The following is an 11405-nucleotide window of genomic DNA, read 5'->3' on the forward strand; positions in this document are numbered from 1 at the left end:
CCACCTCCCAGCTCAGCATGATGGAAACCACATGCCTACAGGGTACAGGTAAGAGCACAGGTCTCCTCACCTCAGTTCACATCCATAAGGGTCACATTATCTTTTCGGGAGAGATGGAATTTCTCATCCTGTCTTGAGTTATCTGTTGCTCAGGCTAAGTTCGGGGTGAGTGTAGATGAAAGGTGGGGGCTCCCTTCTGCCCAGTCCTCATTTATCAGAAAGAAGCTCTCCCTCCAGCACAGTGTGCTAAGAATATTGGAGCCCCAATTGCCCGGGAAAGGCAAGCCAAAAAGACTTGAAGGTACTGGGCATCCCCAGTCAAATGCACAGATCCTAAAGCAGGAGTGTCACTTAGAGAGAACTGTGCCACTGTGTCCATCCCTAGATCCAGAGCTTTGTAACAGAGATTTTTCCCGGTGGGAGAGGCAGTCTTTGAAACAGAGAGCCCAATCTCTTTCCAAAGGAACTGTCACACAGTATAGAGAAGTTGAAGGCTAAAAGCACTATAAAAACACGAAGATTGTGGTGAAATGCAATTAGGAGGAGGCCAGTAGATTAATTAGAGATATAACTAAATGTCAGGCCAGCTAGTTTACCAGAGAAGTAGGGAAAGAGACAGCTATGTAGAGTTTTATCTCTATCTCTGAAAAGAAGACCAAATGTTATACCACGAATCTATGAAGTAATTTATGTCCCAGTGCATTTTCAAAAACAACAGACAATCAACTAGCTATTAGTGGAGCTTTAACAGTTAAGTGTGTTCAGGGAAAGAGACAGTGAAGAAGACTGACAAAAGCACTTTCATCCCACAGTGACTGTGGGCATACCCAATGCTGTGCTCTCTCGGGAGCAACATGAGGTTTCACATAGCAGGGAAGAAATGGACATGACTAAAATAGCCAGTCAGTAAACAAACAAGCAAACAACAATTTTAATAAGCCCCAGAGGAAAAAAAAAAAACGGTACTCAGAGTTGCTAAAATATATTATCTGAAAAAATTGCAAGACATGAAGAGAACCAGGAAAGTAAGCCCATATATGAGGAACAAAGCAGGCAACAAAGCAGGTCTGTGGGAGTGACCAGATGTTAAATTTAACAAAAACTTCAATATAAATATATTCAAAGAATGAAAAAAACCCTGTGATTAAAGAAGTAAAGGCAGGTATGATGACAATGTTACATCAAGTAGAAAAAAATCAATAAAGAGATAAATAGTATAAAAAGAAACAAGTGGAGATTCTGAAAAGTACAGATTGAAATAAAAAATTCATGAGAGGAGCTCAACAGTAGATTTGAGCTAGCAGGAGAAAGAATTTGTGAAGCCTAAGATTCTAAAGAAGAGAGAGAAAAAAGAAAAATGAACAGAGTCTCAGAGAAATATGGAACACTCTTAATCATACCAACCATACATGTAATGGGAATACCAAAAGGACAGGGAAAGGAGTAGAAAATAATTCAAAGAAATAACGTTTGAAAACTTCCCAAATTTAATGAAAAACATTCATCTACATATCCAGAAAGCTCAGTGGATTTCAAGTAGGACACATGCAAGAGACTGGCAAACACACACAGCATAGTAAAAATGCTGAAAGCCAAAGACAAGGAGAAAATGTTGAGCACAGCAAGTGAAAAATGACTCCTAACTTATGAAAGAACCTAAATAAGATTAAGAGCTAATTTGACATCAAAACAATAGATGCCGGAAGGAAGGAGGACAACATATTCAAATTGCTCAAAGATACAAACTGTTAACCAGCAATCCTGTATTCATCAAATATATCTTTCAAAAATGAAGGCAAAATAAAGACGTATTCAGATTTAAAAAAAAGACAGAAAAAAATCTGTTGCTAACATACCCACCTTACCAAAAATACAAAAGAAAGTCCTCTAGTTCTGAAAGTGAATAACCCCAGAGAGTAATTTGAATCCATGAAAAAATAAGCACACATACAGGTAATTATGTAATTATAAAAGACAGTACAAACGCATATTTTTCCCTTTCCTTCTCTTAACTGATTTTGAAAAGCAACTGTTTAAAACAATACATTTGCAATGTGTTGTTTGAGTCTATAACATATAGAACAGAAATGTATCTGCCAATAAAAGCACAAAGGAGGTGGGCGGGGGTAAAGCTGTATTGGGCTAAGGATATGAATCCATAAGGTAACTAAGATATCCCTGAAGAAATGAAGAGAACCAGAAGAGAACCAGATAAATAAGAAGACTAACATAATTCTATGGATATATACTTGCTATCCTTCATTTTGCATCCTCCATAAAAGACACAAAGTTATGTAAAGTAATAATGACAACAATGGATAGGCTTATAACATTTTTTGATGCAATATGTATAACAATATTCCCACAATAAGTGGAAAAAGGGAATAGAACTGTATGGGAATGATGTTTCTATATCTTACTGGAATTTAGTTAATATAAATATGAAATAGATCTTGGTAAGTTAAGATGTAAATGCCAAGTCCTAGGACAATCACGAAGGAAACACCTGAAAAATATATAATGAAAACATCATTAAAGAAATTAAAATCCTTCATTAAAATATATTCAATTAATGTAAGGAAAAAGAAAGAAAGGAGGAATAGAGGAACAAAAAATACATGAGACATATGACAGACAAAAAGCGAATTGGCAGAAATAATTCCAATTATATCAATAATAACATTAAATGTGAATGAATTGAACAACTTAATGAAAGGCAGAGATTGTCAGATGGAATTTTAAAAAGATCCAACTCTATGCTGTTCACAGGAGACACACTTTAGATTCATAAATAGATTGAAAGCAAAAGGATGAAAAAATATATATCATGAAAACCTGAGTCACTGTATGATAGATGCATGCCCTACCCTCACTGAAAGGGAGGGGGGAAGAGCTTACCAAGTTGCTTTAGAAAACAGTGTTTTGGCTGTATGTTATAAAGCTCAGGACAAAAAGAGCTGTACATAAATTCTGTGCTCTGGTTGGGAAATTTGTTTCTTACAGGGATACATGATAACAATTCTGAAATTACTTTAACTATATACTAAGGTTAAATAAATAAGTAAATAAATCATATATAAGGAGAACCAGGTTTCTCACAGTCAGAGATAGAAGTTAAAAAAAGTGGAGGGGTGCCTGAGTGGCTCAGTCATTTAAGTGTCTGACTCTTGATTTCGGCTCAGGTGATGATCTCAGGGTCATGAGATTGAACCCCGCACGGGGCTCCCCATTCAGCGGAGTGTCTGCTTGAGATTCCCTCTCTTCCTCTCCCTCTGTCCCTCCCTGACTCACCTGCCCCCTCACACACGCTCTCTCTCCCTCTCTGAAATAAGTATGTAGGATCTTAAAAAAAAAATAAGTGGTGAGATTGGAGAGCCTGGCTGGCTCAGTCAGAAGAGCATGTGACTCTTGATCTTGGGGTTGTGAGTTTGTGTCCCACTAGGTATAGAGAGTACTTAACTAAAAGTACTAAATGGAGAGAAAGCTAAATGGATACTTGTCATAATGGATGAGTCACATGTATAAGTATGAACTTATGTGGGGGGAAGGAAGAGGGAGGGAGGGAGAGACAAGGAGAGAGATACAGACACAATAAATAAATGTAGGTATGTCTTTAGACAAACCATATTTAGCATACATACATCTCCTTGTTCTATCAGCTGAGAAGTCCTAGAAACAATGACACTCCAGTAGCAACACAAATATCTTGCATTCAGATCTTAATTACTAAATATGATTATCCAATAACATAACCAAGACTGCTTGGAGAAATAGCTGATTATTGGGTTGAAAAAACGGAAAATACAGGGGCGCCTGGGTGGCTCGGTCATTAAGCGTCTGCCTTCGGCTCAGGGCATGATCCCAGAGCCCTGGGATCGAGCCCCGTATCGGGCTCCTTTGCTGGGAGCCTGCTTCTTCCTCTCCCACTCCCCCTGCTTGTGTTCCCTCTCTCGCTGGCTGTCTCTCTGTGTTAAATAAATAAAATAAAATCTTTAAAAAAAAAAAGAAAGGAAAAGGAAAATACAAGATGAATCTGGAACATCTTGTAGTACCAGAAAGCATGGAAGCAGAAAAAGGATGAGGGTGTGCCAACCTGGAAGACCCCCTAGTGGCAAAGGCTGGAATAATCTGGGCAAAAAATCAAATAATGATCCTATTGAATTATAACCCCAAAGATTTAAAAATTCATTAAGGGGGCCTAGGTGACTCAGTTGGTTAAGCATAGGGCTCTTGATTTGGGCTCAGGTCATGATCTCAGGGTTGTGAGAGGGAGCCTCATGTCGGAGTCCACACCCAGTATGGATTAAGATTCTCTCTTTCCTGGACACCTGGGTGGCTCAGTCTGTTAAGCACCTACCTTCGGCATGATCCAGGGGTCCTGGGATCGAGTCCTGCATCGAGCTCCTTGCTCAGTGGGAGCCTGCTTCTCCCTCTGCCTGCCCCTCCCCCTGCTTGTGCTCTCTCTCTGAAAAATAAGTAAATAAAATCTTTTAAAAAAAGATTCTCTTTCCCTCTCCCTCTGCCCCTCACCCCCCCTTAAAAATGTTTTTAATTAAAAAATTCATGAGTCATACTGATAGAAACAAGTAGTTGTATCAATAAATAAATGGGACAGGGGAGGACAAATAAATTTTCCTTACAGAATAATTTGGAAGTATTAAATACAGAAGGAAATGAGTAATATAAAAATTTACTATCAGAACATCACTGTAATAATCACTGCAGGCAAAATCCACAGAATATTTGCATAGTTTCAAATTATATCTGGCCCCAAATATTTATTAGTTACTATGGTTGTTTTCAAACATGTATCCACAAATTCTTTGATACTCCTCCCTCCAAGAGGTAGAACTTAATTCCCCTCTGTAATGTGAGCTAAACTTAGTAACTTGCTTCTAACAAATAGAGAACAGAAGGGAAAAACAATAACTTTACAAGTGGAGAAATGCAGCAGACATCATCTTCACCAAGTGATCAAAATTAACTTCACCAGCGATCAGTCATGTTGATATCATGTAACCCTGATATTGTGATGAAAAGGGCATTTCACCTCTGTGATATTCTTCCCCAAACCACTAACTCCAGTCTAATTATGAGAAAAAATATCAGACAAACCCAACTTGAGGAACATTCTACAAAATACCTCACTCTTCAAAAGTGTCAAGTTCATGAAAAATAAGGGAACACTGAGAAACTGTCACAGAGTACAAAAGACTAAAAAAACATGTTAACTAAGTGCAACTTTGTATCCTGGTTGAATCCTGGAACAGAAAAAGGACATTGGTAGGAAACTTGGAGAAATCTGAATAAAGTCTGTAATTTAGTTAACAGTATTGCACAAAAGTTAATTTCTTTGTTTTTATAAACGTAGCATGATTATTAGGCAAAGCTGGGTGTAGGGTATATGGAAATGCTTTGTATTATCTTTAAAACTCTTCTTTAGAACTCAAATGATTTCAAAACACAAAGTTTAAAAAATACACCAGGCTGAGTTTCAAGAACCCATAATAAAACTCTTTTAACGAATGAAAGTGACTGAATAGTTGAGGAAACAAACTGAAATGTCATTACACGAATTCATTATTCAGTGAGAAAGGGAGAATTTGACAGACTGTGGTTGACAGCAATTACTGGAAAAAAATAAAATCATTCCATGTTATGCCAGAAAACTGAAACTACTTAATAAACTAGGGGTGTGTGTGTGTGTATTTTTATTATGTGTATTGCATGAAACAATATTCTTTAAATACTCACCTGCCACTTCCTTCACTCAAAAAATATAATTTTAATATAATTCAATGTCACTCCTATATGATTGTTTCATTCCTTTTTTTATCTGCACAATTGCCATGGTATGGATAATTTAGTTAATCATTCCCATATCGATGCAAATTTAAATTGTTTCCACCAACTTAATATTTCAACATTGGAATGGTTACAAAGTTGAACCAGATAAAGTTTTTGTGCTGATGGCATTTTCAGATAAGTGAGGGATACAAAGTAGAAAGCCAACAAAACAGGGTGAAAGTGTTAGGCTGGGAAAGTACAGGGTCTAAAGGATAATGTAGGACAGGCAAGCAAGGCAGAATCAAGAGGCCAGCACAGACTTTTTCATTATAAATTTAATTTTTAAAAGCACCTCAGCATACAGCAAGGGCACTCTCTCTCCAACTCAGCTTGTGACACAGAAAAAAGTTGCCTGGCCCGAGCTTTAGTACAGCCGAAGTGTGCCTCCCCTGAACCCAGCAAGAGGTTCTATCTAGATGCAGATCTCAAGGCTTAATTACACAAAGCAATCTAGAGAATCTAGCTGGGTGGATTTTAAGCATACTGTCACATATTAAAAGTCTAAGCAGTCCAGCTCAGGGATTCTTATTATGGCAGCCAACATGGATACCATGGGGACATCTGAAATGGCTGTGGTTATGACACAGCATTTTAGGTTCACAGCAATTTGTAATAGCATTATGCCTCGATAACTCAAACCCTTTGCCACAATAATCCACAATGTGTGTAGCATTTAGCTGTGAGTTCAGGAAGTGGGCAAATCATCTGGAAGAGATGAAAAGTATCATAGTAGTTGTGCTTCGAGTTAGGTTCATTTGCTTGGACGTGGCCAATTGCTATTCTGAATGGTTTGTGACACTTTTGAAACTTATCCATGCCAAATTTCCAAATATCAGGGAACATAGTAGGGAGGGATGGTGGAAGAGTTTACTTTCTGAAACAGAGACAGTCTAATTGGAAATCAGGTTTTCGTGCTCCACTTACCAGAATGGGAGCACACTACCCTCCACAGAACAAAGACCTACTGTGTTGTGTTTACTTGTGCTCTAAAAGGGTAAATCATCTTAGGTGGTGGCCACCTTGAGTCCACACTATGCAGCCAAACCTTTGGATCCGGAGCAGATTTTGCCACGCTGGCAACAATGTTTCCAACACATATAGAGTATGCTCGAGAAGTGAGGGAGAGGAATAGCTGTCTCAAGCTCTGCTGTTGGATAAGCTTTGAAACAGCAGTGAAGAAATATGCGGGAGGAGTTGCTGAATAGAGAGCCTCAGAACAAAACGCCATGGAAGTGACTTCTAAAGGGAACATAGAAAACAATATTCTGGATACCACAGTCTTGTACAAGAGCTCCTGGCTGGTAAAACGCTTCCTCCTGTCTTCTCCCCTCATACCACCTGAAGGACGTTGGGCTTTGTTGCTATCCCTAGTGCCCTTTTGGTGCATGAAAACAGGACAGTGATTGGGTCAGAAGCTCGGGGTGTCTACTTTCTAGAATTCATGTCTTTATTGTTAAAATTAATATATGCACCTTTTTCATTTTGTTTTAAAAATAGTTTTTACTTTAATATAACGCTATTGTCTTCAAAAATTGACTTATATTTAAAAGCTACTGTGATGAACTTAATTTCAAAGGTAGCTAAGTGTTATATTGATGCACTGAAATTGCTCAGGGACAACAATAAAGGTAGAGACCTGTATGATCTGGCTGTCAGGTGTGTACCAGTGAGGTGACTGATGTCTGTCTTGTGAGTATTTAGGAAAACAGAGTCAATATTCTCTATTGATAGTGCCATAAAAATGGTGTTAAAGTTGCTCCGACTACACGGAGGCAGAATAAGCAGAGGAGGGGACAATGACACTTCTGCTCTAATTTTTGTGCATACAGAAAGAAGGTACACCTGTGAGTCATTCTGCAAACAGCTCCTTCTGAAACTCTGAGATTTCTGGGAGACGCACCATTACAAATTACAAGAGCCGCTCAAGCAGCATGTGAGCTGGAGCCTGTCTCCTCACACCCCATTTTCAACCCACCTCTGACCATCTGCCTTGTTAGATATGTCCTTCCCCTAAACTCACAGGAAAGGGCAAAGGTACAAGACAACCTTTCCTAAGGGCAATATGAGGGGTGCAGACCGTTGTGCAGCATGGATAGGGAAGGGAGAGATCACTTCTGGTGGGGGTGGCTTTAGAGGCTGGGTGATGAAGTCTGGGCTCCTAAGAATGAGCGGGACCAGGATCTAGGAGGAGGTGGAGGGCAATCACAAGGAAAAAAATGGCCTGTGAGGACAAAGATAGAAGAAGGAATACTTAGGGCCCAGTGAGTAAGAGTTCCTTTTGAGGGGTGCCTGGGTGGCTCAGCCGTTAAGCATCTGCCTTTGGCTCAGGTCATGATCCCAGTGTCCTGGGATCGAGTCCCGCATCGGGCTCCCTGCTGAGCAGGGAGCCTGCTTCTCCCTCTCCCTCTCCCCTTGTTGTGTTCCCTCTCTTGCTGTCCTCTCTGTCAAATAAATAAATAAAATCTTTAAAAAAAAAAAAGAGTTCCTTTTGGTGCGGTAGAGAAGTGTATGACAAGGCTGGGAACATGTGTCCTCAGGTTCAATTCAGATCAATACTGAATGTCAGGATGAGTAAAGTAGGATTTACTTCTCTGATGGTGGGGTTACCATCCAAGGCCTTCGAGTAGGAAAATAACAAGTCAAGAATAAGGAAGAGTAAAGTTTAGTTTGATGGTAACGTGCAAGATAAATTGGAGAGGGAGGGGGAGGCACTGAAGGCAGATAGGTCAGAGAAGGAGTTTCCCTGACAGTCAGGCGTGAGGCAATAAGGTCCTAAATCTGTACACAAATGTTTCTAGCAGCTCTTTGCATAATTACGCAAAACTAGGAACAACTTAGATGTCCTGTGGATAAATGGACAAATAAACTGGAACATCCATATAACAGAATACTACTCAGCACAAAGAAAAGAATGGGCTATTGCTATATGAAACAGCTTAAATGACTTCCCAGGGCATTATGCTGAGTGAAAGTAGTCTCTAAATATGATATATGGTAGATTTCTTTTATGTAACATTCTGAAAAAGACAAAATTATAGGAACTGGGAATAGATCAGTGGTTGCCAAAGTTCAGAGAAGGAGGTAAGATATGACTACAAGGGGGTAGCACGAGGGAGTTTTTTTGGGAGGTGACTGAACTGCATCCTGATTGTGGTGTTGATCACACAAATCTATGCATTTGTTAAACTTCACAGAACTGTACACACAGAAAAGGGCCAATTTTGTTGTTTAGTAATTTTTTAAAAATCAGAGTTGTCCCCCATTAAATATAACATCAGAAAAGAATGAATGGAAACATTTAGTGGTAGTTAATGATTACATCCTTACAATTCATTGGCTATATTTACATTAAAAACTCTCTTGAATAATAGAAAATATATCCCTTAACTGTGGGATAAATTCTTCATGCTTAAATATAAATGATAAAACATTAAGCCAGCAAAAATATTTATTTTTTGAACCCTTCCTTTCCTATGGCAGGCTTGGTTGTTGGCTGCCGCATCCCACCGTGACCATCCTAGACAAAAGATCCCTCACTTTCTCCTTCTCCTGACTCTCCAGCTGGCTGCACTGGCCAGGATGCCATTTCTGGCAACAACACACTTCCAAGTACCAGTGGATTATGGGTTGTTGGGATATCAGTTTCCTCTTTTAACTAATTTTTTTTTTACAGCAATGATGTTCTCTCTGCTTCTGGTCATAACAATTACGCATGTTGATAGTTCTCTTTTTTAATGGAACAAAGTGAACGATACCAGAATATCTCAAGAGTGCCACGAATGAATGAAAATTCTACCTGCTAATTAGCCTCACACCAAATGGTGAAATACAGGGTACTCTCTCCTTTCTCAGGGCTTTGTGAGTGTACGGAAGCTATTTTCCAACATATTTATTTGAGTGCCAAAATAAAGTTCACTCTGAGGAAAGCAGGCTTTTCTGGGGACTCAACGGATTAACAAGGAATCAGATCCTAGAGGATGTAAGAGGTCTCTCTGAAGCCTATTTGAAACCCAAGTGGAAGCCATCCAGCAGTCATCATTGAAAAGGTCCGACATCTAACAGTTGATAACTTGAGTTCAGCCAGAGAGAGAAAAAGCAATGGATTACTTATATAAAATTGCTAACAAGAGAAAAACGGTCTTCTTTGCACAGATTAATCTGGGAGTCAGTTTTTTTTAAAGGTTCTCTTTTAATAAGATCTAAAAAAATTTTCTAACACATCAATATGTTGTGAGAACTCTCATTTCATTTGTAGCCATTAGGAAACTTTCCCCAGTCTTAAAAATTGATAAAACTATTTTGTCCTCCATATTGTGTCAAATATTGATTATGTAGCATCTTTTTTTAAACATCATTGTAAAACATCATGATCATTTAATATCATGCTTAAAACATTACAAAATTCAAGAGAACTAGTAAAAAAAATTCCACACTCTCACTCCTACATTCTTTTCTATGCGCCTCTACCCCCACCCCTCCCCCCATCTACCACCTTCGCCCATTTTCATGCTTGATGGGACTCCTGGGGAAATGGTGGACTGTAGGTCTTGGGGGAGGAGGGGAGGTGGGCAAATTCGAATCAGAGAGAGAAAGAGATAATTCCCCAAAGAAGGAGAAATGGTCGATTAACCCCTAAAAGCTGATCCTCCCTGGCAATCCAAGAAAGGCGAATAGCAACTGCAGGGAGAAGATACCAGTTCTATTGTCTCTGATTGGCAAATACGAAAAAAGATTGACAGTATCAAGTGGAGGGAATGCAGGGGGCGGGCTGCAGTGTGAAATGGGAGGGGTCACTGAAGACTGGAGCTCATTGATGACGCGACCCTCACGTGACCAGGAGTCGACGTGTGCAGAAGTCCTTATAGTCCAGGGCCTGTTTCCCTGGAGCAGCTCCGTATTGCTGGAGAAGGAGAAAAGTGCCCGGGATCCTTTCAGGTCAGTATAAAAGCAGGCGCTGCCTTGGGGACCCTCGGGTCTGGGAGCCAGAGAGCAGAAGCCAGGCGGGGTCGCCACTGTTTTCCCAACATTACAGCCTGCCAAACTCCCATTTTTGTGCAGGAAATTTGGGGCTCTTGGGTGGGGGTGGGGGTGGAGAGGGAGAACGGTAGCCAATTGAGGGTCCCTAGAGAGACACAGAAACAATTTGGGGAAATCACTTGGCGTCTCCCACTCCCTTGCTTGCAGGGAACCGGTGGGCATGCGGGAGGGAGGGCGGGGTTGCCTTAAAAGGAAGGAGAGGATGAGAACGTGGGACAACTTTAGACGAACCAGGCCTAGAATCGTGATAGGGACCGGTGATTCAGGTACTGGCCTGCTCGCTCAGCAAGCACTCCTGTCGGTCTGCAGGACTCTGTGGTCTTTTGGGCGCGACACAATCGAGTGAGGGAAGGAGGCAGGAAAATCCCCTGGATCCCTGCAGGTCAGTTTAAGGGTGCAATTTGCCTCAGGTCCCTTCGGGTAGGGGTGGGGGTGGGGGTGGGAGTGGGAGTGTGAGTACGTGGATGACACCAAAGCCCATCCTGGGGTCGCCACAACCTCTCCCCATCCGGATTAAGCGC

General features: G+C 40.4%; 1 protein-coding gene across 1 annotated transcript in view; it reads left to right on the top strand.

Moving 5' to 3' along the window:
- The first annotated feature begins 10658 nt into the window (after positions 1-10658).
- TCEAL8 (transcription elongation factor A like 8) overlaps positions 10659-11405 on the top strand; it is a 3870-nt gene continuing 3123 nt past the window's right edge. Inside the window, exons 1-2 of the mRNA XM_040629756.1 lie at positions 10659-10782; positions 11194-11266. The gene's annotated coding sequence lies outside the window, so the exon portion shown is untranslated. The remainder of the gene's footprint in view (positions 10783-11193; positions 11267-11405) is intronic.

This window comes from Ursus maritimus (assembly GCF_017311325.1).
Source record: "Ursus maritimus isolate PB19 chromosome X unlocalized genomic scaffold, ASM1731132v1 scaffold_X1, whole genome shotgun sequence".
Classification (NCBI taxonomy): domain Eukaryota; kingdom Metazoa; phylum Chordata; class Mammalia; order Carnivora; family Ursidae; genus Ursus; species Ursus maritimus.